Below are 6,000 nucleotides of genomic sequence, written 5' to 3' on the forward strand. Positions count from 1 at the left end.
GACCCCCTGTGTGCCTGGAATAAAGTTTGAATTGAATTGAATATTAATGACGTCACCGACTAATCCTTGGCATATTTATCCTAGTGGAAGCGTTCGCTACACATGTGTTTTTTGTTTATGTTTTTTCACGGCTCACGCTACTCAAACACTAGCGGGATTATTATTTGTGTCATTATAAAAAATATAAATGATATATGATTAGCAGTCCACTTCCTCCTGTTGGTACGGATGGATTCAAATTGCATCGTTCCGTACCCGAGTACGCATGATCCGGATCCGAGACTACCTCCGGAGGTGGTCTCGGGTACGGTACGGTGATCCGTTTCGGGGAACGATACGCAGCGTTCACACTATCACAACATCAGCCAAGTGGTCCAGGGTGCGCACCCGGGACCATAGTGTGAATCCGCCCTAAGTCTCATTCCAAGAGGACAGCACTGGCTGGCTTTCCTCCGTGGTGGAAAACAGTCCTCAGGCACTGCCTGGGGTGTGGTGGGGGGAGATAATTAACGATTCTGTCCCTCCCTATCGGAACTCGAACGGCGCTGAGTCGGCTCTAGTTGACCTTGCAACGTTTGGCGGTATCTCTCGTTGTTCAAGTCCACTAAAACCTATAATACTTTGGTGATCTGAAAATAGCAGATCTACAAGGTATTGAATAATGATATATCCCAATGAGACCCGTTGCGCAAAATTCACTAAGCTGTTTACTCCCATATCTTTTTTACGTGAAGTAATTTACACATCTTCCCATGTTAGTAGTCTGATTCATTTATCTTTTTTGACTGTGAATTTTACAGGAGGCACGCTCTTTCTCACGTCTGCTCGGAGGCAGACTTACATAGGACCAAAGCTTGCGTATGTTATTAGAATGCATTATTCTTCATGAAAAATCTATTACAATAGTGACAGTTTTGTTCCCTTCTTTTCAGTATTTAGAGCTGAATCAATGTTCCCTTTAAGTGTTTGCCGTTTTTGTAAAATTGTGATTTAACAATAAAAGTATACACGCTATATCATTTGAAGAAATTAGGAGAAAGCCTTGTCTATTAAAGGTGCGTTTGGAGATAAACTGTCAATTTGCAGCCCATGAAAGACAGGGAAACTATCACATTAACATTACTGTGGACAGAGTAAAGATCCTACTGGTTTACAAGATAAGTTTACACCTCATTGCTTATTATGGAGATTAACCACAGTAATGCTATAAAACACTGATGTAGCTATAGGGTTACAATGATAATAGTGACGTCAACAACAACATGCTACAAAACAATGTATATCAATGTCTTGCTGCTAATGCTGTGGAGCTACAGCCTTATATAAAGACTCTCGTAGATGTATTTTATCGATGTTGACATTTTTTTTTTTATCTCTACGAGAATCTTACTTAGATTACCCTGGAATGTAAGCTCCAAAGCCCGTATTTCTCCAAACATGTACAAATGCACATTATAAGGTGTTTACCCGGTTGCCCCAAATATTAACTAAGTGTTCGGCCTGTTTGTGCAATGTATTAGTCCACATTCTTTAACAAAGAAGTGTTTTAATCCCGTTTGTGGCTGATCGCCATTTTTTCTCCTCGTATACTTTTGGTTTACATCCAGTGTAATTCCGGCTTTCACCGGATGCGCCCCCTCACTAACGCCCATTGATAACCTCCGACAGACTCGTCCACAAAGGGGATTAAAAAACTTTTTGTTAAAGAATATGGACTAATACATTGCACAAACACGACGGACTGCAAGTTAACATTTGGGGCAAGCGGGTAATCACCTTATATTTTGCATTTGTACATGTTTGGAGAAGTACGGGCTTTACTGGTGACATTCGAGGACAATCGGGGGGGGGGGTCACTAAGAGTAAGACTACTAAAAAAAGGTCTCGATCAAATACATCTACGAGGGATTTTATCTAAGGCTACTATGGAGCTGTTGTTTGTGTTTATGATCACTTCATAACAACCTCACAGCTAAGACTAATAGATTTATGTTCCAACTTAAATTAGTTAATAAAGACAAATAGATTAAACAAAACGTGATCCGTTCATCTTAAATGTTATAAACAGATGAAAGCCAACATGAATGAGTTGATCTTTACCTGCTGTGTTTCAGTGGTTGAGCTGCTAACAAACGTCCTCCTGCTGCTTAACGACGACACTGTTTAGAACCGACACTTTTAAGTTTTCTTTGTACTTTACTTTTATATAAATCTATGGTATTTTAAAGTGTCAACAACAGTCAGTTAACACACCATGTTGTTTTCACTACTGCATTGTGGGTATGTTCTTCTTCTGACGAACACTTTGTCTAGACGCCAGTTCAGTTGGTGTATTGCTGCCCCCTACTGTTGGTCTCGGGTACTGTCCATTATTTATAGACAGTAACAGTACTATGTGACCTTCCTGACCTGTAGACAAGAGAACATCCATCTAGGAGTAAAGCAGTTCATCCAACTAAGCAAATTAAATGATTATAGGAAAAAAAGGGTCTTAATTGTTAAATAATAAATTAACCAATTCATAATCAATAGGTCATTCATTACAGGCAAAATCTTCCCACAAATGTAAAATCCAAAAATATTGAAAATAGGATAAGGATAAGGATAATTCCTTTTAATAGGTCGTTCATGAAAGTCCTTGCGGTCTTGTTTCCAATGAGAACCTGTGAGCAATTAGGGGTTAAGAGTCTTGCTCAGGGACAAATTTCATTTCATCGACACATATGCTGGCCTGGCCTGGAATCGAACCTGGGCAACCAGGGCCTCTGGCTCCATATGTTGGCCTGGCCTGGAATCAAACCTGGGCAACCAGGGCCTCTGGCTCCCTAGGCGGGCTCACTAACCACTCAGCTATGGCCGCCCCCAGCTTGTAGCAGATCTACAAGCTCATGACACGTCACATGTTTTGAGCTTGTAGATCAGCTATTTTGTGTGTAAGTCTTACACGACACTGTTGTGCAACATAATATAACATAGGGCTGATGTCCTCAATCAATTTGTTGAAAAAGATAAACAAAGAAAAAAACTATTACAATTATTTGATCAGAAAAGAAATCTATAGACAAATTGGTTAGAAAGTCATGGATAGTTGCAGCCCTACATCCATCACAGCTTTCATCAGTGCAAATTGATGCTGCACAGGTCTGATCACGTCTCATAGAAATGCAGGATACAACATACACTAATATGTTACAGGATGCAACATATACCTTCTATTAAACACGTTATTACCCATATCATTTTCAAACTATGTAACTATATCAATATGTCTATGAAAAATTCAGACTGTATGGTATATTCAGACTGTGACACAGTAAGATTATCACAATTATTTCAAAGCAATGACTTTGGCTATTGTACCAGAATGTTCTGGGAAACAGGAAACAGTTCAGTAAGATAGATTGATTGTAATGGATGAATTGGACTGGCTCAGGCTAACCTAAAATGGTGTAACTAATCATGAGATTTTGTTTTATTGTGTGCCAAGATCTAAGGCCACAAGGTATAAAAACACACCCACAATCCTATTTCATCAGTCCTGTCTGCAGGTATGGCTCTGTTATATTGACAAATGTTATATAGGTTCATAAAACATCTACTGATGCACAAACTTGGACACATCATCAGTGTTGTTTCTTCCAGTTAAGAGGGAGTTTTTCGTTGCCACTGTTGCAAAAATTGCTTGTTCAGGGTGGGATTGTCGGGTCTCTTCTCTACATGTAAAGTGTCTTGAGACAACTTGTTGTGATTTGACACTTAAATAAAATTGAATTGGCATAGGGTAGCAAGTGAGCTGTTGGCAGCAGGTGTTGGCGACACTAGGAGGCTCTGGGCACTGTGGGTTGCCTCCGGGCCTGACCAGAAGTGTGTCTGACCAGAAGTAACTTCTCTGTGTTGTGTTGTCGTTGCTGCTTTCAAACATCTCATTCTGCCTTGATGGATTTTTAAACCCTCTTGAATGTTGCAGGTTTTACGTCAGTATGTAGCTTGCTTTGGGTTCTTCCCCTCAGAAGAAGTGGTTAGGGCTGCCAACCCTCTCCATCCCGGGTTGCCGTCTCCGGCCGTCCTCTGTCTCTCCAGATGTCAACACACTCTTCGTGGTTGCCACCCACTGGTCACTGGTACTCCCAGAGTATTTCAGTTAACAAAACATCTACTGATGCACAAACTTGGACACATCATCAGTGTTGTGTCCTGGAGTCACTGGTCAACAGTATACTTTTAGAATTGCATACAGTTGCTTCCTGTTTATTCTTTTTTTTCCTTATGTATTCCTTTCTTCTATATTCTTTCTCTTTTTTAACTCTTCCTGTAACAGTAGATGTTGAGAGCTTGTACGAGGAATGATCTCACCCACTCAGTGTAGTAATGTTAAGAGATCATAGCTTGTATTTCAGTTTCTTGATAATAATCCATTAGGCTTATTAGCATAGTGATAAAACATCTTGCACATCTGTGTGTGCTATAGGGCTTTGCACAGGCTTTAATTTACTATAACATCACACATCATGTAATACGACTTAATCGTGATCATAGTCATTACATTAGGTGTAATTATTAGTCATAAATCATAAAAAATAAATCCCTCAGTTTACCAGCATATATTTAAAATAATTCAAATGGTTTGATTGATTGATTGACATACTTAACAGACCTTAACGTCCCCTCCATAGTATATCATGTACAGTATATATCTGCTGCTATGCTCACACACCTTTATATCTTACCCCAGGTACTATGTGTAAATATGTAGATCATTTGTTTGTCTTTGATTGATCTCTCTCCCCCTGCCGGCCCCCTTCTTCTTCTTCCTTTCATTTTATCTATGGAAATAAAAACAGAACTTACTAAACTAATTTCACCCACTTTTTTATTTCTGTAGTGTAAACCTGTCATGTGACAATAAAGCTGATTCTGATTCACGTCACAATTTAATAATATAATACAACTTAATAATGATCATAGCTATTTCATTAATTGTAACAATTACGGTCATAATTCATAAAACATACATGTAGAAAGGTAATTGAAATGGTGCCCTATTCATTGCACATAGCAAGATGTGTCAAATATCAAATCATGATATAAAAACTCAAATTCTGGAAAAAATGTCCTAGATTATATGATCAATAATGGTTTACATGGTCATTTATATCTAACTATATAAATGGCGAGCGACTTCCGCACCCTCGGTGAGGACACCCCACAGCTCTGTTATCGAATAAACAACGCACCGCCAGACCACATGTCGCCAACTGACTCGCCACGGCGGCCGCGCTGAATTTACGCGTCGCGTATGGGACATCTCATTGCTCACTACACCTTTTCCACCGCGCAACATAATTAATTCTACTCACCAAATGTCGGACAAAACGGAAGGGGAGGCAGCTTCGTACCGTTTACCGTGCACACCACCGACACCGAACGGCGGGGGTTTCGCCGAAACAACACCAGCGGCCGCCATTGCACTCTGCCCATCTCCTCCACAACACCACACACACAGCTCCTTTGCTTCAACCCCCCCCCCTTCTTACGTACCTCCTTTGTTCCACCCAGGCCGTTACTTTCACTTCACTCATGTCTCGATCACAATATGTCCGTCCTTCACGTGCCATGTTCATCCCAAACACAAAAACAAACAGCCACGGCCACAGCACAGCACGCTGCCCAGGGTAATCTGGTAAACAAACCTGCCTAGGTTCATGACACCACAGGACTCGACAGTGATGTCATCATTATGCAACCCGGAAGTACAAATACCAAGGATAGGTCAGTGATGTCAGTCGGGTTGCCAAGTTTGCTGCCAGGTTTTAAAAAACAAGCGACAGAAACAAGCAAACCGTGCATGAATATAGCTCAAAAGCAGTAGTTTTAAACCAAAAAACAAAGTGAATTGTTTGTCCGTTTGAATTTTAACATTGAAGTGAATGGAGCAGCAAATCTTCGAACATTTTTAGCTCCTAATCTGTTCATAATTCGACAAGGGTTGAAATTATAAAA

The sequence above is a fragment of the Gymnoscopelus microlampas genome, assembly GCF_963454915.1.
Source record: "Gymnoscopelus microlampas genome assembly, chromosome: 16".
Lineage (NCBI taxonomy): Eukaryota > Metazoa > Chordata > Actinopteri > Myctophiformes > Myctophidae > Gymnoscopelus > Gymnoscopelus microlampas.